The sequence below is a fragment of the Numenius arquata genome, chromosome 8 (assembly GCF_964106895.1).
Source record: "Numenius arquata chromosome 8, bNumArq3.hap1.1, whole genome shotgun sequence".
In the NCBI taxonomy this organism is placed as follows: domain Eukaryota; kingdom Metazoa; phylum Chordata; class Aves; order Charadriiformes; family Scolopacidae; genus Numenius; species Numenius arquata.
Genome location: NC_133583.1, coordinates 14,647,454 through 14,670,774, shown reverse-complemented (window position 1 = coordinate 14,670,774; position 23,321 = coordinate 14,647,454). Strand labels below are relative to the sequence as shown.

General features: G+C 34.7%; 1 protein-coding gene across 1 annotated transcript in view; it reads right to left on the bottom strand.

The window, feature by feature from the left end:
• Positions 1–23,321, bottom strand: part of ERC2 (ELKS/RAB6-interacting/CAST family member 2) — a 428,110-nt gene that overhangs the window by 254,290 nt on the left and 150,499 nt on the right. The window lies entirely within an intron of this gene.

Sequence of the window (23,321 nt, the reverse complement as noted above, 5' to 3'; positions counted from 1 at the left end):
TGGGATGGGCAGGGGATTAGTAAAGGTCTGCTAATGCAGACAAGATTTTATGACCAGTTAATTACAAAGTGTTCCCTCAAAAAGATTATGGGAGGCAAAGAGACCGAGCAGTCTCACATGCTAAAATCTTGGAACACAAGATATGATTTAGTTCTTCCTGGGCTTTTTAAACCCAGAAAGAACAACAAACCCTCTGGTAACCTCTGTCATTCTCCAATATATATTTGGGTACAGGCATATATGTAAGGATACCATTTTATTGCTAAATAATGACTTCCGAGTCTGAATTCAATTTATGACAGGGACTGTTAAGACTTTCTAAATCCTCAAGCACTTATATTTTTATCTGATAGGAAATTAGTTACTGTGTAGTTTTGTCAACATGTAATTCTTACCTCTGTGAACTGCTATGTCCCTGCGCCACAAACTGTATGAAAAGAAACCGCTCCATTCTTTCTGTATTTCAGAAAGTGCGTATATTCCCAGACCTTAAGACAGACTTTATTGCTTTTTAAAAAACAATACCCTTGCAGATAAATGTCTATCCTATGAGGCATTCTGTCAATAAACTGCAAGTGCTAATCTTGTCACTTTTTGGCAATGGTCTCAGGAATGCTTCTTAAATACTCAAGGGATTAAATCAAATCACACCTGCGACAGGCTTTAAAATTCTACAGTAACCCAAGTTCTCAAAAGAAAATTACTTTCATTCTCAAAATTAAGGTACTGTACTATGGAATTTGCAAGAAAATTATATAATCAAAGAAAATGTTCCATGCTATAACAATTTGCCTTTAGAGATATGCATTAAAGTATACGAGAGTTTAAGACAGTGTAAGAGAAAACTTATCAGAGACTTCCTGAGTCTAGCTAGTGAAACCATCAAGCCATATACTTAAACTTAGCTCCATATATTTTCCTCTCTGCTTTGTATTTGAGTTTTAAATAACTCAGAAAACAAGTATTTTGTAACATTGGCTTTTTTAATCCTAAAACTCATTTTGCTTTATTCGAATTTGAAAGGTCCTTGAGGTCCGTTCCAATCTGGTATTCTGTGATGATTCTAAATTTCTCTAGACAGAACTCTGAGATTTGTTTCATATTGAAACAGAGGTCATGTCTGTTCCAGTGAAGCAGTGAAATAGATCAATAATATAAGCTTAGTTTAATTTAAATTTAAAATTGAAACAAAGGGGAGGAAACAGAACTTTTGTAAATATAATTTCTATTATTTACTTTAAAAAAATCTTACTATTTTAAGGTAATTAATTCTACTGAACAATTTCCCAAGTAGTGTTACATTCTACTTAAAACAGTTAATGGATTTATGAGAAAAAGATATTTAATAAATAACAGCATTCATCCAAAATGAGCATTAACTATGACTACTTTAAATGTTAGTATTCATTCTCCACCTTTAGCTGCTGCCTCATAGGTATACATAACAAAAGACAAAAAAAACATAACTATTAATTGAAACAGAAAAAATAATTAGACATAGTTCAAATGCAAATACTCTAAATGTCTACTTACACACAATTTACTTTTATTAGTAAGGCTCATGATAAATGTTCTGTCTCATATGATCCTTTTCAGAAACATCTCATTATATCCCAGAACATGAAACCAGTAAAATAGATGTATCTACAGATGTCCTAACACCTTCATCCATTTACGTGTACATGTGTGTGCATGCACGTCTGTGTGTGCACGCATAATTTCTAATTAAATACCCAGAATAGACTGAAATAATTTTTCCCTACCATGACTGTAAAAATATTACTACCTGAAAGCTCAATATACAGAGCTATAGTTTTTGGAAACCACTATAGATTTTTAGCCAGTAATTTTTTACCAAATGATGTACAGTTACTAAATATCAAATCAGTCAAAGTATTTTAAAATTACGAGGCTTTATAGCAGCTATTTGAAGTTTCAGCCTAGGAGGCAAGAGGGGGAAGATGTGACTCTATAGTTTTCCACTAACATTCGTGATATGACCTAAATAGATTTTTTCAGTTTAAGCAGCATTTCAATTAACAAAATTAGTTCATTGAAGGGCAACTTCTGCTTCAACAGTTTGACACTGCAGAGTTGTCTTTTGTTTAGAAAGACTAGGCCCAAAAGTGCTTCATCCTTCAGTAGCACTAATTTTCATTTTTTATTTCTTCCTTTTAAGTAGGTAGCATTAATTAGGAATATTTTTTTCAGAAGTAAAAATACATATACCTTTAGATTCTAAAAATTAAAATAAATGTTATATTGAGAAATTATACTATAATATAAAACTCTTTATTATAAAATTGGATTTTATTGCTTGCAACTAAATGTATTTATTAAAGTATAATAGCATTTGCACTAATCTTTGGCTTTACCAAGGTAACTGAAAAAAAGCTTGCTAATTTTATCATGATATGATAAATCATGATATGATAAAACACCCTTGGATTTCATACGTAGTTCCAATAGCTACCAACACACTTGATTATTTCTCAATAGAATAAAGCTTCTTACCTATAGTTGCCTACTGCACAATATGTTCTCAATTCAAAAAGTTTCCAGAGTGCCTTCCTGTTACTACCATCCAAATTTATATTTTCCAAATTGGAATAATACAGCAGCATTGTACTTCAGATGACAACACACCTCATGGTTCAATAGTATCTTTTAGCTTTATAGTCTTTAATTACTTTGCCCCACAAGACTTTCTTAAACATCAGAGATTTTAGATGGCCCAAAGCACGTGACCAGCTCAATCCTACACTGTCAATATGACAGTGCATTACTAAATCAGAGACAGTAAAAGGTATTTGCAAAGCTGTCCACAAATTTTACATAACCCTTTAAGGGTCATGTAAACATTTCCAACACATTTCCAACCATAGATATGGTGTGTGTCCGAGGAGAAAGCAACCTCCAAATCAATGTATCTGTAAGGTTTTCACAAAAGACGATTGATCTGAGTAGTTTTTACCTCAAACTTCCTTTAGGACTACAGTTCAAAGTGCAGCTGCACAGTGACTGTCACAAAGGAGCTGATGAAGCAAATGCTGCTTCAGACGTCAGCCCTCACATCAACCCGATGACAAGAGCAATAGAGAAGTGGCATGAGCTAGTAATTGCCCTATTGCTACCTTCCCAACTCACATAATCCAGCCAGGAAAGAGAATAATCCTTAAGAATTTTGCTCTACTTGAGAAGCTTAAAAAAAAAAAAAAAAAAAAAAGAAGACCATAATAAGAAAACAGAAGAAAAAGGTAAACATATCTTTTCTGAGGTAAATTTACATTGTTTTCCTCCAAAGTTACAGCATTTCTATACAACACCTTTTTTTCTTCTTCAAGCTCAAGTACTTGCCATTAGGATGACATAGTTGATCAGATTAACATTGTGGTTTGAAAATTTACTTTTATGGTTGTTCATTATTCTTATACTATCAAAGACTTGGTTTTTTGGTTTGGTTTTTTTTTTACCCACTACATTTACATTCTTAAGAACCACCTGGTCATGGTCATTTTTTCAAATATAACAGAATCATCTTCCCCTTTTTCGGTTGAAGTTGGCAATCTTTACATTAGTAACAAAGTAGCAAGTGCTTTGGGCCAGGAGGGTGTTAGTTTATCCAGTGTTTCAGCAAAATAAGGCTTCAAATTCTAATTAGTGTCTTCACAGAAATAGTGCAATAAAAATACTACATCACTTCACAAATAAATTGAAGCATTTATGAAGATTTTTTTCTTAGTGAAATCAATTCTATTTTTCATCACATTTTGTTGGGTGATGTTATCACATTATTTATTGTACTAATGTATATAATGCCATTTTAAAACAGTTATCTATAAAACAGCTCCAGTAAAACAACATAAACCAATAGGTTAACCAGGACATACCTTTCTCTATACTTACAAAATGGTACTATTGTCCAGTGTTAACACTGACAGCCAAGAACTTACTGGGAAACTATACCCCATGGATTTATGTTGTCCCTTGTAATATGCGCTGACACATTAAGTAAGCCAAGTGTACCATTTCATACAGAACAAATGTCAAGTCTCGGGATGGCATACTAAGTATGACCAATTTTGTTAGCCAAGGCTCTGTGTAAAGACAGTTGCGAACGACTGCATGAGAATTTGATCTCTGCCTTGCTCTACAGCTAGAATAAATTCTCTTCAAAAAATAAGCACTGTGAATTCAGCTGAAATTCTGAGCTAGAGAAAAGGGTCCTTACTTCGTGTTTGTCACCACTTGTATTCCAGGACTATCCAAGATGTTACGAAAGCTATTGACTCACATATTTACCTCCAGATTCTTATTAACTTGCAAAAACTGTTGCTAACGTATTAATAAAGCATTAAAATGCATTACATTTCCTTTTCTGATAGATGATAACTAAATTAACTCAAAATTCTCACATAGTTCACACGTACAGTAACCTGAAAAGACATAAGGTCTTCACAGATTTGCAGTACCTGGAATCCCACTTTCCACAGAAGCTCTACAAACAAAATTTCAGTCCTTGAATCCCTCTTAGCTGTCACATACATAACTGTAGGGCTCTGTCACCTAAGCAGGACTAATATTTGCTTTTATATTGTAATTTACTGCAAGTGTTTTGTCAGGTTTGCTTATAACAAATCTCTGATCCAATAAGCAAGTGATTTAGGAATACAGGGATATTTTAAAGTCTAGAAGACATTCTTGCTACTAAACAGTTTAGTCCCATATGTTCACTCTGTCTACCCATCCATTTGATAGTCCACTCAACACATGCACCACAGTATGGCTGTAAAGCTGCAAAGAACAAAATGGATGTGATTAATGAAGACATGAAACTGTCATTGATATCAAGCTTCTGAACAGATGTTACCCAGTAATTAAGCTTTCCTAAAGTAGGCTGAGGAAAGCAAACACGTGAGTGGTAGAATCAAGAGATCTATTCACATAAAGTGCAAATATTTCCCATAGCGTTATATGTTCTGTATGATTCAGTTTGTTAAACATATGGAGTATCAATGGAGTATTAGTGAAATCTTCAGGAAAATAGTACAGAAGCATAAAGGATCATTAGAGTATCTAAAAAAAAATTCAATCGGATTGCAAGTTTACCTAAAGAAAAAAGAAAATCTATGCATCCCTGAATTCGGGAGAGAAAAAAAAAAAAGGTATAAAGAAGGAAAAGAACCTATGAACTGTTGATCACTAAGATAAAACGTATGTCATTTACCAGCAATATGGAGTCATATTCTGTGGTCAGTACCTCCAATAAAGTGCAGTTATATGTGAGTAGAGAAAAAATATCATTATTCTATAATCAGAAACATCGGCCTACTCTCTCATGTACATGTAGAAACTGAAAGCACCCTATTGCATCAACAAATAAAAGCAAATGCAACTAAAACTGGGGACCAAAAGTGATAAAAATCTTTTCTTCTTCTTCTTCCAAAACAAGCATGTTTTTTTGGTTTATTGTTCAATCACTGAAGGAAATACTTCACCCATTTTTACTTACTGTGAGATTCTAGATTCCTTCCATAATACAGGATTCAAATGTATGGGTCCAGGAAGGATTCAGAGTAATCAACAAGGATTAAGAAAGAAAACATGTGTGCTGAGTTTTCATACAGAGAGTAGAAGAAAACTTCCCTAGGGCTGCTTAGGGAAGGGATCTGCCCTCAAGTCAGCTGATACTTTTACAGGACTATAAAAGCAGGTCAGTGGGCAAACTGAGCCAAGAGAGGAGAAGGCTGTCACAAAGAAAGGAGCTCCTGGACTGAAAGCTTGGCTTCTGTTGCCAGACTCCAGCTGAGAAAGAGCTGGAACTTAATGCTAAAATTAACCTTCACCAGGAAGCTAGCCAAAAGAAGCCTGGGCTGATAATATCCACTTGTGTATCTGGAAATACTCAGTCTCTGTCTCCTTCTCTCCAGGGACCAATAAATTCTCAGAACAAAACAGCTTGACTCTTGGACTCTTCTAAGCAGGGATCACAGTCTTTTCAGACATCCATTGAAAAGATTTTGCTCTCATTATACGCATTAATTGTGATATAATTCAAAATGCAATAGGTATTTTCCAGATAGTAAAGATACTAATACTAAATGGACTAACACATAATTCCAGTTATGACACACAAAGAGGTGGACATTCATTCTTAACAAGCTACTGCTTCTTATAGCAACCGTCTGTATATATTCAGGGCCAGGTTTTCGAGCTGGGTTGGTTGGGTATTAATTCCTACATCTCACAACATTTTACATGTTACAGGGTAATGACTGATTCCTGAACTTTTTTTGAAGTCTAGCCCAATTGCACATTGAGAGCATTTGAAAATATGACCTGCGTTACTTCTCCAAGCTACCTATGAAAAATCATACCTTTCTGCTCAATCCTACATTTCAGGTATTTGAAGACATCTGACCATTTATTACTCGTGGCCAGTTTTATATTATTTGGTATAGGTGCATATAAAATAAGATCTGTTAGCATAAGCAAAACTTTTTCAAGAAGATTTTGCATGGAAAACCGTAACACTATGTAGTATGTAAGCCAGAGCAGTATATATACTCTACTATACTCTAATGTAAACTCCCATGTAGAAAAAAAGCTGCTTTCGCATATTTATACTTTTAAGACAAATAATTTAAGATAAAAAATTATATACCTTTTAGTTTGTATCTTGTAGTTCCTGTTATGTCTCTATCAATTAGGAAGACTCTGGGGCCTCTGTCCAGATTAAAAAATTACAGCAGGTCTCATAAAAATGTTAATAGATGGTGGGAAGAGAGAGGCAGCAGATAAGTTGTATAGACAAGCATTGGGCAACAGGGAGTACTGAAAAGGGAAGCTACAAAGGAAATAGAATACGAATAGGTACCTCAAGAGCCTCAGAAAGAGAGCAAAAGCCAGTTAGACGGTAGTATGGGAAGTCTTCCAGGGCAATGAACATAGAGAAATCAATCCGCTGGATAACATGAATGGGAAGTACAACAAGAGAAAAAAGAAAGGGGAAAAAAAACCCAACCAAACAAAAAAAGCCCCAACGCAGATGTGTATGTTGTGTGTATTATTTTAAAATACAAATATATAAAGGGAAATATATATAGAAGTAGAAGAATAACACAAGTTTTAAAATAGATGACCAATCTGTTACGACAGTAGATTCAGGTTTTGGCATCCAAAGTATCCCAAGAAAGAAGCTAAAAGCATATGACCTTATTTTAAATAGAATTATTTCACTTTACAGTACGTTATTAAAGTCAATGTAGTTATTAAAGAGCAATATAGCCCTGACAAATTAATGAGAAGAATTCATCAGTGAAAACAAGATAGTAAAACAGAAACAATCTCCATCAGTAAAAGACTAAAAAGAGTTTAGAAAAATAGAAGGAATGATTTACCATAACTTATCCTGAGTTATGATTTTGCATACTTAGGAAAATTATTAAGATAGGAAAACAGACAGACGTCCAGAAAAATTATTTATTTTTAATTACAGAAAAGAACCGTCATCTAGAGTTCTGAGTAACAGGCAGAAACCTTACAAACTATACTTCATTTCAAAGTGAAAAGGTTGAGCAGGTTGTGGTGTAGAGAGGCTGGAAGTCTGGCTTAATCCCTAGAGAAAATGCAGGGATTTCATTCACCATAAGAATCTCCTTCAGATCCTGCTTGTGGGCAGTGGAACGCAGTATGATACTCTCAGATCCCTTCCAGGACTGTGGTCTATGTTATACTCAGCATCGAAAAACCTATGGTAATTGAATTTCCTTTCCCATTTGAACGCTATCCAATCACTTAACAGATCTCCTTGTCAATCTGATTTCATGCTTCTCATTTTCTAAGTTCTACACTATCCAAAATATCACTCTTTTGTGATATTTCTAACTTCAGAATATTAGAAGAAAAAACTAATATCTATTAGTTTTAGCCAGATAGCTGACCCTGTCAGGTCTCTAACTATTCTTTTTGTCTAACTCTTTCACATTCATATCATTGTTCTGACAATCAAGTCATGGTCTGAAATCAAGTATGTTTTTTCAGGTGGGATGACACAAAGGCCATCTAGAGAGAGGTCATCATCTTTTTTCTGCTACACACTATTTCTGCTGATAGAAATATTGGCAATTTTTACTACCACATCCCATTGCAAATACCCTTCTAAACTGATATCAATCACTACCTTCAGCCTCCTGGTGTTAACACTCCAAATTTCTTATTCAGGCTAGTTACCATTTCTTTTTCCCATCTGCATTTAAACTTTTTTTTTTTTTTCCTAATTGAAATACTGAAGAATGTTTTCTAAATTCAAATATGGAAGAAGGCCACATCTGACATAAAAATCTGTCTTCTCACTCCAAGTCCCCCTCATCTTAACTGTAGTTGCCCGTTTATCCTTTTTCACACTTCTTAATCAACTCCAAGCAATGCAGGGAATTTTTTTTATTACCTGAAGGATTTTTTCACTTTTATTCTTACTCTCTTATGTTCATTCTTTCTATATTCGCTCCAGAACTATGGTTTATAATAAAATATTTCTAGCCTCCAAAGCCACTGCTCCATTCAGATATCATATACATCTACCTGGATAACCCAGTTAAAGAATTAACACCAAATTTAAACTCTCATAATCTGTAATGTCTCAGTTTTTCTTGCCTATTTTTCATATACTTTTAATTTATGTACATATGCTTTGTAATACTTTCAGAATATCTGTTTTGTTTTTACTAACACCCTCTATGCTTCTATTGATGTCTTAGGGTTACCATTTAAATCACCAACTTGAGTGAAAGAAAAGAATACCTTTATTTCCTTTCCTGGAAAGTTTAAAGAGATATTTAACATGCTTTGTAAGGTTTGAATTTGAAACTCAATACATCTCTCATTTAAGTAACTCCTATAGTCTTGATTCCAATGGAAAGCTATAAAAGATACAAGAGTCTAGACAAAAGCAAAATAAATGCACATTTAAACATCACACTGTTCTACAGGACAGTGTAACTCAGACCATGTACAATTATGACTATAGCAAATGTCTAACCTTTACCGCAGCATGCTTCAACTAATTTTGTTAGAAGACTCTGGCCATAAATTACATTAATACAGTAATTATATATCTCCTTACATTATTAGTTTCATAACCTGCCTTTTAGATAAAACTATATGACAATATTAAACATATTTGGCATAAAGACTTGAAAAGTACAGACAAATAATTAACTTGAGAGTTAATGTAAGCTTTATTTGATTGTTTGAGAACATAGAGAACTCTCAGTATTCTTTCTTTAATTCAGAGACTTTCAGATAAGTGTACTGCTCTTAATTTTAAATGATGAAATGATTCTATAGAACTTATAAATCACAGACGTTTCACACCTGAAAGGAAAAAAGTGCAAGTACAGTATTTTAAAAAACACTGTCATATTTAATCCTTAATTACATACTTCTTCCTACAGCATTACGAAACTATTTCGGAGATTTCCAATATTCTCTTATTTCCCAGTTTTCCTGTAAAATGTTCTAAATATTAATATAATACATCATCAAAAGCAACAAGGGAAAAAATATTAAACTTTACACTTCTTACTCTCAGAGTAAGGAATAAGGGGGCAGAGAGGTTGAAGGGGGAGGAGGGAAGCCCTAAAAATGGAAAATAATTTTAAATGGAAAAAAAAATCTGTAATAGCAAAAAATTTTATGTTGGGAGTAAAAATAACAGGCCTGCCTCCTAGCTACTATAAATAGAGGGTGGCTATATGAATTCAATACAGCTATATTGATTTGTACTAGAAGAGCATCCTGCCCTTAGAAATTGCATTTGAGACCTCATAATAGAGAATCCAATTTCACATGGTCCTATTTTATATGATTTTCCTTAAGTGCCAGTGGTAAAAAAAAAAAGCAGGAAAAAAGCCACAGCAGCGGAGCTTAAACAGTTAGGAAGGAATTAAGCAGAAATAATAATACTCTTTCTACTGGAAAGTTTCCTTTTAGCTCCCTGGTTACAGCAGGCATCTATATTCATATATAACAGACAGTGTAACAACTTTACATGAAAGAAAAGCTTTGCAGAAGGATAACATATCTCCCTGTCCCCTTCTTTTAAAGATGTCTTTTCTTACTCATTCTAAATTAACATATGGTCAATGTACATAGGTTTATATCAATTAAGAGTTGAAGTGTTCAAAATGTTGTTCATCAGAGAACCAAGATTCTTGTTACTATGAGATGTAATTTAATATTTGCACTATAGCTGCACAAAAGACAATGCGCATATTGAGTTTCACCATTAGTTACTGCAGGCCAGTCACAGCCTTTCTGCATATAAACTATCAAAGCACCACTGAATTTAAACTGAAATGTTAAACGCAGCAACTTGGATGTCTTTAATCAACATCTGCTGAACAGTTTAGATTTTCTATAGCAGCAAAGGTAACACAGCAATGCTTTCATATAAACGTCTGAATAGGAAGCAGAAATAATCTGAAGTAGTTCTGTGCTTAAGATAGTTTGCTTTCAGTATGAAAAAATATCCTTTCTTTTTTAACCTTTCACTGTATTTCCTTTATCATGTATCTCCTCCTAAAACCCAGCACGTTTGTATGTATAACTTAGCCTCATTCTAACAAAATCAACTATTAAAAAACAAAGGAAAATTATTATATAGTAGATCTATGACACAGAAATACTTCTTTCCCCAACCCAGTTTTTCATTAGGTTGTTGATGCCTGGGATTTATTAATCAATGTAGCCATCCTTACTCATTTAGCTTTCTTCAGTTTTTTCATTTATTGTAAAAGCCTTGATGAAAGGATCCATGAAAAACGCTCATTGTCCCTTCAGCAATTATAGGAAAATTCACTGCGTATCCTGAAGATGCATTTGGAGGTCATCTGTTACTGCAATGTCAGTGGCACTGAACTCATACTACACTAAAATGGATACCTTGTAATATTTTTTCTCTGATGTATATTTCTTTGCTTTTTAAGTCAGATATTTAAAAGTTTATTTTAAAGAATTACACAGGATGGTGAGAAGTTTCACCAATTTTCAGATGCAGTCATCTCTCCCATCGAGGTAAGCCTTTGTAGCTTCACATTCACTTCTGTTACTACAAAAAACATGTGCCCCTCTCCATGGTGGGAGCTGAAACATGCTAGCTAAAACCTTCAGAAGAGAAGTGAGTTAGGAGTTGGCAGTTAAGAACACTTTGAAGTTCTTTAGAGATGATGGCTATATCAAAACATATTACACAGATTGACTATCTCTGTAGTTCCGCAAGCATTAGAATTATTACCGAACTTAATTTTTGTCAGGCTTTCTCAAGAACACGTGCTTAATTTAACTGGGAAATTCTCTTAGAAAACTTGAGCTTTGCTTAACAATGACACTACAATAGTCTGGCAACACTTCCATTTTCAGTGTCTCCCATTCAGAAGACAATAGATACTTCTAATGGTTTGGACATTTTAAACGATTGAATGCTAACAAACAGCTAAAAAAACTGTCAGACACAGGGAAGAGCTTATTCCAGAACTAAGTATATACAAAGGTTATTTTCTACTGCTCTACTCAGAGAATTTTTATTTTAGCATTAGTACAAAAAATGAATCAGGTGGTCTATGAGGGTTAATCAGGTATTCTGTAAATAGTATATTAAAACTTAAGCAAAACCAAACAAATCTTCCTGTTCTGTTCTGTGCCTTTTTGTGGGTTTGGGGTTTTTTAGCAGCTTTTGCAGCAGAATACTTAAAGCACAGTGATAACCAGTGACTGTAGCACTGCCCATCTTCCCCCCACCCCCGAAAAAAAAAAAAAGAGACTTAGACCTTACTATGTCCTGCAGCATGAAGATGACACGTTTGTCAGATTAAACACTACTGTCAGCATTACAATATGCCCAAATAAGGAGAAATGCTCCTGACTTCCCAAGGGGAGGAAATTCACAAGGATGATGGTATGATTTATAGGGATTCATGGAAGGTATTGCAATTCATACATTTTAAGGCAGAGGCTGAATTATAATACATTTCATAAAATGACAGTATACAAAAATTAGTAACAATTAGACTGCTAACAATGAAATCTGCTGAACATGTAAAACATCATGCAAGAAATCATGTTTTGTAAATATAACATAACTTATAAGATTAGCTCCCATGAATAGTTCACAGAGATGATCTCTTTTGCAACTAAATTAGCAAACTCCTGTTTTCTATTACCTTCCTATGTAGTCTAGTTTCTACACTTTGAAGTTCTTCACATTTGTTCAGCTGCTTACTATCACATCCACCTCCTGACATGCAAAAAATCTGAAACTCTCAAAAGTCATGGATTTATTTTTTTTTAATAAGCATTCAAATCAAGCTATTTATGGCTCCCGTGACGGCCACAACAAAAATCCAGACTTAATCACAGAATAAGATTTTGGGATAGGTTGCAGCAGGTGTTTCACTCAAATTTAAATTGTGCTTTCACATACTCGCAATCCTGTTTATCAACAAGCAGCTGCTTTAAGATGAATGGTTTACAAATTCATGTGGCCCATTAGCAGCTTCTCACCCTTACTCAAGATCAGCAGTAAGCACTACAGAGAGCAATGTATAGAAGTTCCCATAGCGTACAGTCACTTTGGCATGGGGTTAAACACACAGCAACAAAGGACTCTGTGCCTGTCTGAGGATGAGTGAAGATTTCTGCTGTCAAATCAAGGCATCTCTTAGGCAATAAATATAGCAGGACTTAATTTTCTCCCAGATAAATAAGGGTTTACATCAGCATAATTACTTTTAGTAAATTTACTGCAGATTTATTTCTAAGTGAATGGCAAATAGGCCCGATATTTCTTTCATTTATAAAAGATTACACAATGTTCTGCAATTTTTCTTTTTACTTTCCAAGAACTGCTTTACTCCATTCTCTTTATTTCACTTTGATCTTAGCGCTGTGCCTGGCTAGGCGTTAAAAATTAAAGTCAGGTGTGCTAGAAGGAAGTGAATTAGATTCAGATTACATTCTAAAGTTGGATTTATACTACCCATATTCAAACATACCACTGCTCAATCTACCACCAAGAAATACATACTACTTGGCAACAAGAAAATTATCAAAGCAATCTGACCAAATTGGCACCACTAGCTCTGGCTACATCTGGTAACAATAATATGAAGGGAGAAGTATGAAGATAACAATTCTCATTTATTGTTACCATTAAAATTATCTGCATGCTTACCCTTAAGTCTTTGAACTTCATGCTTTCATAAAGCCAGTAAGAGCTCCACTCAAAGGTGAGGGGTGATGCTTTTCCAAAAGTGATAAAATATCCAATTTACTGAGGTATTAGAGTCTCTAGCCACAGACTGCTCAGACAGACAAACAGCAATGGAATACCACCAGGAAAGCATGACTGCCAACAACAAGGAGCTCTAGCAATGCATAAATTAAGGTGTTTGATTTTATGCCAACAAAAGAGTAGAAATCTAATATACTACAAAATTGGTAAAAACCAACTGCTAATGCATAAGTCTACTTTTTATATTTATTAGGAAATGTCTCTTTTTATTTCCAGATATAACAAACTTGGATATACATTAGGTCAAGTTGCAGATCAACTGTAACTGCCTATCCTAGCAAGGAGATGAACAGGGGCAGCGGGATCTACTTTCTTATTTCAGGATAAGGTCAGGGTGGTTTATCACATTAACAAGTTATTCAATCACTACGTTGCTAAATATTTCATGCATAAGACCATGACAAAAACATTAATCTCTCAGTTAAAATAGGCTCAAAACATACACAAAATGTAGTATTTCTGAATCACTCAAGATTTAAAATTGTCTTTTCATAGATTTTACTGCATCTAATTAACAAGCTGATAAACTTATACTCCTAGGAAGCAGTTCTAAAACTATGATCCGTAATTTTCTAGCAATTTTTAGTTAAAATATGCTAGAAAGCAATAAGGATCATTAATAAAAATCTGGTAACAACATGTTTGAAACACTGTACTATAACCATGATACAGAATCATATGGACCATTTATTTAGATTCAAAATTTATCATTATACTTTGCATATAGGCAATGTTAGTAAACTTTGAACTGTGTCTGACAGTTTTATTACACCAAATTCCAGTATGAATGGTGCATTGGTTCAAATGAAAACAAATAAACAATATCCAAATATTTTGTTTGCTCAGTTTTGTAAATAACATCCTCACTTTACCCGAGCAGGAAGTAATTACAGTTTTGAAATACTTCTAGCATTAACAAAAATCTCCCATCAACAGTTGCTCCCTCTATGCACGTAGCAGTAAGAAGTACATATAACATCCCCAAACATACTAGCCTGACAAGATGCACAGAGGATTATGTTGAAGATGACACGTATCACAAAGGAAAAAGATGAGTTAAACATCTATACCAATACTGGTCTAATCACAGTTATGCCACGTAACAAAATATGATATACAGAATAAACTGTTGCTTCAGTTAAAGTATTACTTGCCAGCTTATTCCCAGCTTGCCACCTTATATATTCTGAAGCTAGAGCTATGTCTTTAAGATACATGTATCTATACTACTGCAGAATATGTCTAAAATGGTAATCTAATCCAGTGGATATAAATTTTGGAGACTGGCAGAGAGCACTTCCCATACTCAGTTACAACACACAGAGAGAAATGGCTGCTGATTTAGAGAGGCAGCTGCAGCGTGTTCCTGTGAATCCCCCTTTTCAATGTCTGTGTCAGTCAGAAAGGGTGAGAATTCACGCAACCTCCTTCCTCCCTACCCCAAATCAGTCACCTGGAGCGTGCAGCTTGGAAAAAGCTTTCAAGAAAAAGATTAGCATGTAAATAACAAATATGTAAATATAAGCCTTCTGGGTTTGTGCAAAACTTTGTTCCATGGGCTACCTTCTGAAGGATCTGGTTTTGTATCATTTAAATGAGTTGTCCAAGATTCAATGGTAAACAGCTGGCAGGTACAAAACCAGCTGAATCTGTCACGTTGAGATAGGAAATAGTCAGATTGTCACTCAAACATGCAGCTCCAGGAGCAGTGAATCACATGAATGCACACTCTCCTTTAAATTAGCAGGTGAAAATTCCAAAAAAACTCATGTCTTGATTGTGAATATATCTCACTAGAGAAAAGGCACAGCAGCCTTAGCATTTAAAATGTTGTAATTTTGGGTGTTTTTTTAAAGATATGGTATTTGTTAGTGATTTTTCAATTTTCATTTGGATATAACATTAATAGTCATCCAAATAAATACCTAAAGACATTTTAGGTGAAAAATGCCAGGTAAAATTTCTCCAAAAGTAATCCAATTAGTTCAGTTTAAGAAATTATCCAAAAAATTATTAGGAAAAAATCTCTATTTGTATAGAAATGACTGTTAAATAATTTTTTTCTTTTCTAAATGCATTTGCCCTGTCAATGTTCTAAGAGAAAAGTCAATAGCACTTAAGAAGTTAATTTGTCTCAGTCCTTTAATTGGAGATATTTTTAGCTTTAAGGATCTTTGGGGTTTCCGTTTTAACTTTCATTTAGCAGGCAGTTTTGAAAAACTGATTATTTCATGGTTTGAGGAGAAAGTTGGGAGTTGGTGGCTTTTTTTGGAGCACAGGGTGAAAACCTGAAACCAAAACCAAAACTCTCTGACTTCAGTGAAAGTAGGATTCACCCTTAGAATACAATACGGCATCTGAACACATAGGAAAACAGCAGGATACATCTCTAATGTAAAATTATTGTCAAATCCATTTTTAACACTCTCCCTTATCATTTTTAATTCCAATCAGCAGGCTTCTATTACATTTCTTGGAAGACTATTTCACAGACAAATATAGTTCCTCTCTTAAGCAATTCTGATTCTCCCTCATTCTCTTTCAGATATATAAGTAGTCATCCATTTCCCTAAATAATTCATTTGTGTTCTTCTGCACCTCCCAAATAAGTCAACTTTTACTTTCTTTTTGCCCAGTCACACTATATATAATTTAGCTCATTCCCACTTCAAAAGAAATTTCCTCCAACTCTATTGAAAAGAAAATAGTACTCTTCACACAGCTTAAAATTCTCAGCATGCAAGTTGGCTGCTTTCTCGGCATGAATAAAATTTAGGATCTTATGTAAAGATTTAAAGATAAATTTGTTAATTAGTACTGACATTTGAGAGCTGAATGGCAGCTTCCTTCCTCACCAATAGCACTGGTGTCACACTAGCAGTATGAAACCTTTATGTAAGTATCTCATTAAGCTCAGTCCTACTTTGCAAATGGCATACTGTTTTTAAGAGCATTTCCGTATGCTGCGTATATCCTGAGTCTTGTACTACTCGATTCTCTTTATTTGAGCTGTGCGTGAAGAACCCTCTCAAAACTAGATAGCATAACTTCTTCTGGAATAACCTACGTTATTTACACTTAAGGATTTATCTTTAAAATTCTAAATACATGTGATGTACACATACATATTTACTATTTCCCAAAAAGTGATCTTTTTTAGCTCTCATTCATATATTGTACCACATTATATTTTAGATTTTACAACTGATGGCCTCCTTTCTGTATATATAACTACATTTATGAAGTTAATAATGTATTAGTTAATAATGTATGTTGCAATAGTATCATACTACTGTGCTAAAAACTACACAAATATATGACAGCATCTCTTCAAATCACTTATTTCTTATTTCAGCCCATTTCTTCAAATAACTAGTACTTTTTTCACTTTTACTAACAATCTCTCACCCTATTGCTCCCAAAGGAATTAAATGACATATCCAAAATGCTCAGTTTTCCATACGTGGCATACAAAGGCAGCCAAATTATTATTTTTCACTTTAAGGATTTTGAAATACAATAAGAATTTTCAAACATGCAAGCAAACAGGTTCCTTTGTTACCTCTTCAGAGATGTATATTCCTGGTACATGAACCAGACTAGTTTGACCAACTACAGTTGGCCCCTGTTTCTTGAAAAACTGCATACACATTGCTTCTTTTAATATATTCTGACAAGTAATTGAAGGCCTTCCCAAAGAATAGATGCTTCCCCCTCATGTTGGGGGAATAACTACTGTAAACTAAGACATGCTTGCAGTTTCAGCTACTTATACTGAAACCTAGTGATGCTTCTGAATTCTTCCAAACACCTGGTACCAAACATCTCCAGCCATTTCATGAGTTTGTCAATTGCCATTGATAAAGAGGAGACCTGCTTAGACATGATTATTATGAGCAGCTCTCCAAACAACTTTAACAACAAGACCAGGTGCAGTCAATATTTCTTCACTTACTTGAGGGTCCATGATTTACAATATACCCGATATTAAAAAATTATTAAATTTACAGAACTGGTGTTAGATAAAACAGTTATTAAATTAATCTCATGAAACTTTGTTTTAAGAGTTCATCAATTTTCTCTTATAAAGGTTAAGTGCTTACTTTCAAATAGGTCAGTAAGCAGAAGCGTGTAATCCAACTATTCTCCTTTTGAAGCTGCTTTTGAAACAAAAGCAGCAGGAACAAGCAGGTCATTGGGGGGGGAACAAACAAAACGCTGGGCTTCTGGCTTCAGTGGGTAGCAAATTCGTTGGAAAAGATAGTAGATTCAATCACAGTCTGGAAAATTTTATAATGATCATAGATTTCAAGGTGCAAGGATTTACCTAAACTCATAGCTATGGCTTTAGGCTGGATGATCATTCAGGTTGGCTTCACTAAGTGAACGTATATAAAGTCACATATTTTCACTGACCATTTATAATCTGTAAAAGCTTAGAAGTGTAATGTGTTACAAATAATGGGATATTAAAGAAGCTAAAGGAAAGTGAAAATGATCACTGCCTCTGATCTTAATGACACTGTTCACAGTGTCTCAGTGTACAGGCCAAGAGCATCCAAACAGCTACGCTGGTTAGGATTGAGTTTTTTCTGCATTTATTTAGATAGCCTTGATGTGTACCACATGCGAAGTTTAAGGGTCCCAAGGCTGCATTTTATTCTGCAGAATCACTGAGGATCCATTTTTTTGACGATGTATTGGGATCAATAACACCACAGTCCTGGATGAACAATTGGCTATATTTAGCTCAAATGTCACTTTCAGACTGCCCTATCTGAATAACATGATTTGGCAAAGCTGCAAGCATAAGCAGCCAAAGTACAATTTTCTAATACTCAGTACAGTGAATGCTGTATCCTTAAAGTGGGCATATATTATTAAAAGAAACGTTTCTTAATGTAATACACAAGTCAATAGTCATCATAACAGCTTTGAAACATCAAAACTTTCATGTTACACCAAAATGACTTCCTAACTTTTTTTAACAACACTAGCAATCTGCAGTCAGAACATTGGTCTGTTTTACAGAACAACTAATTAGTTCAGAATTTGTTGCCTCACTCCAGAAATACAACAGAATTCTGATTTGGCAATTGCAAAACCCCAGTTCTCATAACAGTTTATTTACAGTGGTCTGATAGAATTTGATGAAGTTAATAATAAAGTCCTTCATCATGCCATCATGACCCCTTTACGGGATTATGAAATTATGTTCCCAACTGATTAAACCATAGAAAAAAAATCAAAGGCATCTTCTATCAGCAATGTGCTTGCACTTTCTACTTGTTAAGACCAAATGAAAAAAATTGGTCTCTTAGGTCTTTCTGGACCATTCCAGATTCAGAAATTTCCATTTCAGTGGCTTTCTCAGCAAGAATTCCTGCATCAAGCAATAATACTCATGCAAATTTCTTACCACCAGAGTAGGACTCATTTGTTTATGCTAATATAGTCCCAATCTGACCATATGTAAATTTCTAACAGTAATGTATACCATTAATTGTACAACACATTTTAATTTAACACGAACTGGACAATATCACCTAGTGTGCACAGTCCAGCCGCTCCAAGTACAGATTCCAATGATTACATGAGAACTAAGACTTTATGATATTTCCTACAAATGCTAATTAGCTGGTAGGTTAGAGCCCTCAGTCATGTAGCACTTCATCAATCACAAAGCTTAAACTATTAAAGATGGAAACTGCAACATTTTACATGAAAAGTTATGTTGCAAGTCAAAGTAGAATATTATATTAGCCCCCTTTACATGGTGTTCTTTTATAATAGTCCCCACAAACGAATTTCCACAAGCTGTTGTCCTAATATGATCCAGGTCTACAACCTCTATGCTGTTCTTGTCTCAACAGCTACTGTTTTCAACACCGAGACTCATACTTCAGAGCATATAATTGCTTTGAAAATATCTACAGATTCCTAGAGGACAAAACACATCAGGTAAAGCCACTGTATGAAAGAGAAAATTTGGGAGCAAAAAGGGACATGAAAGAATCATCGAGTTCAGCACTTCTGCCCTTCAGCCTACATCTTGGCCATATTCATAGAACTTGCATGTTCTGGTAAGAAATACATAAAGATTTCTGAGGTCCGCCCCTGTGCATGCTAAACTGACAGATATGAGGTGTAAGACTAGCTTTGCCAGGTTAAACAAGGCTAATAAAACAGCATACCCAACTTTACTGGCACTAAAATGGAACAGTGGTGCCAAAGATTCTAAAAGAAAGAAATATTAAGTAATATTGCACCTCTGACGTTGACATAAGTTTATTATTACTCCATGCCAATCTACCTTGATCCAAATCCTCTTAATGCACACTGTTCCAGTGCTGGGCCTCTCTTAAGACTGCAAATTATACTGAATAGTGTAGTGGTTTTTCAATTTGGTCAAAAATTACACCAAAATCACTGTATGGAAGGACAATGCATCATTAGCTCATTATCTATCCCATTACTTTTTTCTGCAACTTGTTGCGTTATGTGTGTTCCTATGCCATCCTGTGGAACTCACCACAGCTCTTTTGTTGCCAATGTTTTTGTTTCTTCCACACCTTTGGTAGAGAGCCCTCAACAGAACCTGTCTTGTCCTTCAAGTATAACAGCTATCCAGAGAGGAGAAGAAAGGGAGCTTTCCTCTGGTTTTGGTTTGGTCTCCTTCATAGTTTTCAACATGGCAGATAATAGTAATGTACACAAGAGAAATATAGAATTAGAAATTGCATCTTTCCAAGTTATATATTCCTTCGTACTCAGTTTCAGATTATTACTGACAGAAATATTTCTAAGCACTATATATAAATTCTTCCTTCTTCAATTACATTAATAAAACTATAAAAACAAATATTCGTTTAGGGTGAGTGAAGCACTTCAGGCTGAGTGAAGAGAGATCCATGCATCTATCTTGCATCAACAAATGAAGCACTAAAATAACTGGTTATTCACAACTCTTTATATCAAAAGTAAATAAAAATACACAGATATAAAATTTGGCCCTGCATAGAAAAGAAGGAAATGGAGACAACCATTATTATCTTATAGTCAGAAGAATCTAATGTCTAGAGAGAACTTAGGAAGAAGAACTAGAAGTAAATCCTTCACTTTCAGATGGGTTTTCATGAGAGTAAGACAGCAACCAGGGCAATTGTCCTGCAAGAAGGTATGTGTAAAGGCAGGACAATCCACTAGAGGGCCCAGTAATTGTTTCACCTCCTAAACGTCATATGAAGCAGTCCATGTTGCTTTCCACGCACTGAATTCTCCACATATATGCGCACGATGAGGATAAATTAATTTCCAAATGCTCAACACAGAAATGTCTGGCTGCCGCCACTCAAAGCAAAAACAACCGTGGAAGAAGTGGCCAAAAGGTCAGAAGGAGAATATGGTCAAAAACCGGAGGAGTGCAAGAGGCATGTGCAATCCAGCAAGAAGTAAAGGATAAAAGCATAATTGGACTCAAGTAAATGATAAAATTACTGCAATTGATACATATATTAAATAATTTTCCATCAAAATTAATTTTTACATATGGTTGCTGTTGGAAAGGTCTGTTGCCACAAACTTGAAAGAAAAAAGGGGTACATCAGACAATCTTTTTCCTAAAGCACAGCATCCACTACTAGACTACCTGAAAATCCCTGAAAAATGACTGTTCAAAAATATTACAGTAAGAATATTACAGCACCAGGAATTACTACAAGGCACAGTCCAACATATTTCTGAAATAACACATGAATGAACGAACAATCTGCCTATGGTCAAAAAGGACCTGTGCTCGTTTTGACAGAACATAAAGACTCTATGAGGTATGAATGCCCTGGGACACACAACTTCATGAAGTGAGGATAAAATTATTGAGAACAGAAAGGCACTACTCCCAGGAAAGCTTCTTGAAAAAAAGTAGACAGACACTGAACATCTTCCTTTCTACATGCAAATATCGTGGTCCAGAGATAAGATTGCATCTGCTGCCAAGGATGCTGGGATGCTCAACGAGGCTAACCATGAGAAGTCAGGATCTAATAAGCACTGCAAAAACTAAGTTCAACACTTGGGTTAACTAGACAAGTAGATTTACTTCCACCCCCCACAGCGAATTTAAAAGCCTGGATTTCCATTGGTGACATACAGAATTTTCTACATCAGAATTGTACACCAGACACATAAAAAGTACACAGTGAAAACATCCTTTATAGTATCATATCCTAGATTTATTTAAATATCAAGGGTGAACAGAGCAGGACAATATTTCAAGCAAATTTTTCTCTAGTCAAGTTACCTGTCAATGAATTTATCTCCAAACATATTAGAAGTGAGGCACAAGTAAAATAACAATCCAAAGCTGAAAATGTGACCTCAGGGTAACTTTAAAAATCTATATATTAAGATCATGTGGTTATTAAAAATGTTTCAGAGAAGCAAATCTACACCTAACTTTTAAGTCATGTAAATGATCTACTCTTCTCTTTTTTTTTTTTTAAGTAATCATCATCATTCTTCTCTAAGTAAATCCAGTATTTCGCCCATAGCAGAAAAACTGAACATCAGAAGTCCCCTGATAAAGCATATTTAATAGCATAAAAACCTCAAAAAAATAATTCAGGTGCTACTTCCAGTTTCAAAGAATCAGTTCAGTACTAACTTTGATTTTGCACCTAGTAGTTTGCCAGATTTATTCATCACATTGTATACTAGAGCTCACAAGGCTATAACGTGTTTACTCTGTGATTTAGTGAAGTGATTATTTTCATTAAGAAGCAGGTGCAAAAGAGGCAAGACCATCTGCAAGATCTAATAAAATAGCCATGATGTATTAAACCCAGAAAAACACACTATGTTGCATATTTCTGAGCATATAGCCATGACAGATAGTGCTGACAGCTCTGTGGGAAGTTATATTCATCACACAATTTTGATCACTGAATTCACATTCCTCACTCCTCCTGATTCATTTCCTCAAGATCTAAATACAAGACCTGCTGTAAATTGTCAATTTGTTTGGGTTATTTTTAGAATACAAAACATAAAAAAAGATGCATTCTTTTATTCAAAATTCTCAAGTGATGTCAAAAGCTAATTAGCATTCAGCGCAGGATGAAAGGCTTGAAGTTTGCTATCTTTACATCATCAGCATTGCTAACAAGGCAAATACTCAGAAATAAGATTCAAATGGATGGGTACATATATTCCAGTTTTGATAGGCCTTATTTTCTGGGCCTGAAAAAGCAGTCTTCTCAGTTTCTGGAAAATGAAGACTTGGCTTTTTAAAGACTGCATTTAACCAATTACAGACAGAAGCACAGCTAGACCATGTCAATCCTATATGAATCCTGGAGGAAAACCACAGTAACATGAACTACCTACCTAATAATAGAGAGTAAGGGGTAGACATTCTCTGAGTGTCTGTATAAGGAGGGGAGAAGTAATAGTAAAATGTGTTTGGCGCCAGGAACTTTATCTCCATTTATCCATATGCTCACAAGTGCATTTATATACGAGATAAAGAGCGGTACACACAGAACGTACCTGCTAGCATAAATATTTTTGTAAGCGTGACAAAAGGGATATGGTAAAAAAAACCACTCTACTTTTGTATGCAGAACCCTTGCAGAGTTGCTTTTCCAGGAAATTCCATCCCCACTCCCCCAAGTGGAAACTATAATGATTAAATCCAACTTCCCAAAGAAAGTAAATTCAGTTAACTAAATTTGTGGAAAACTAGAAATTAGACTAATAAGGCGATTTGGAGAGAGTCTCCCTTCTTAATGTCTTTAGCTCACAGGAAAAGCAGATGATTGACTTAATTTAGGTTCCTTACCCACTCCCCTCTTCCTCCCACAAAAAAAGTCTTCAAAGAAAAAAAGCAGTATCCTAATCTTTTAGCAGTCCCACTCATTTTATTTTCATTATTTGGAAAGAGTAGTAATCACTGTTAGTAAGGATAACGGAA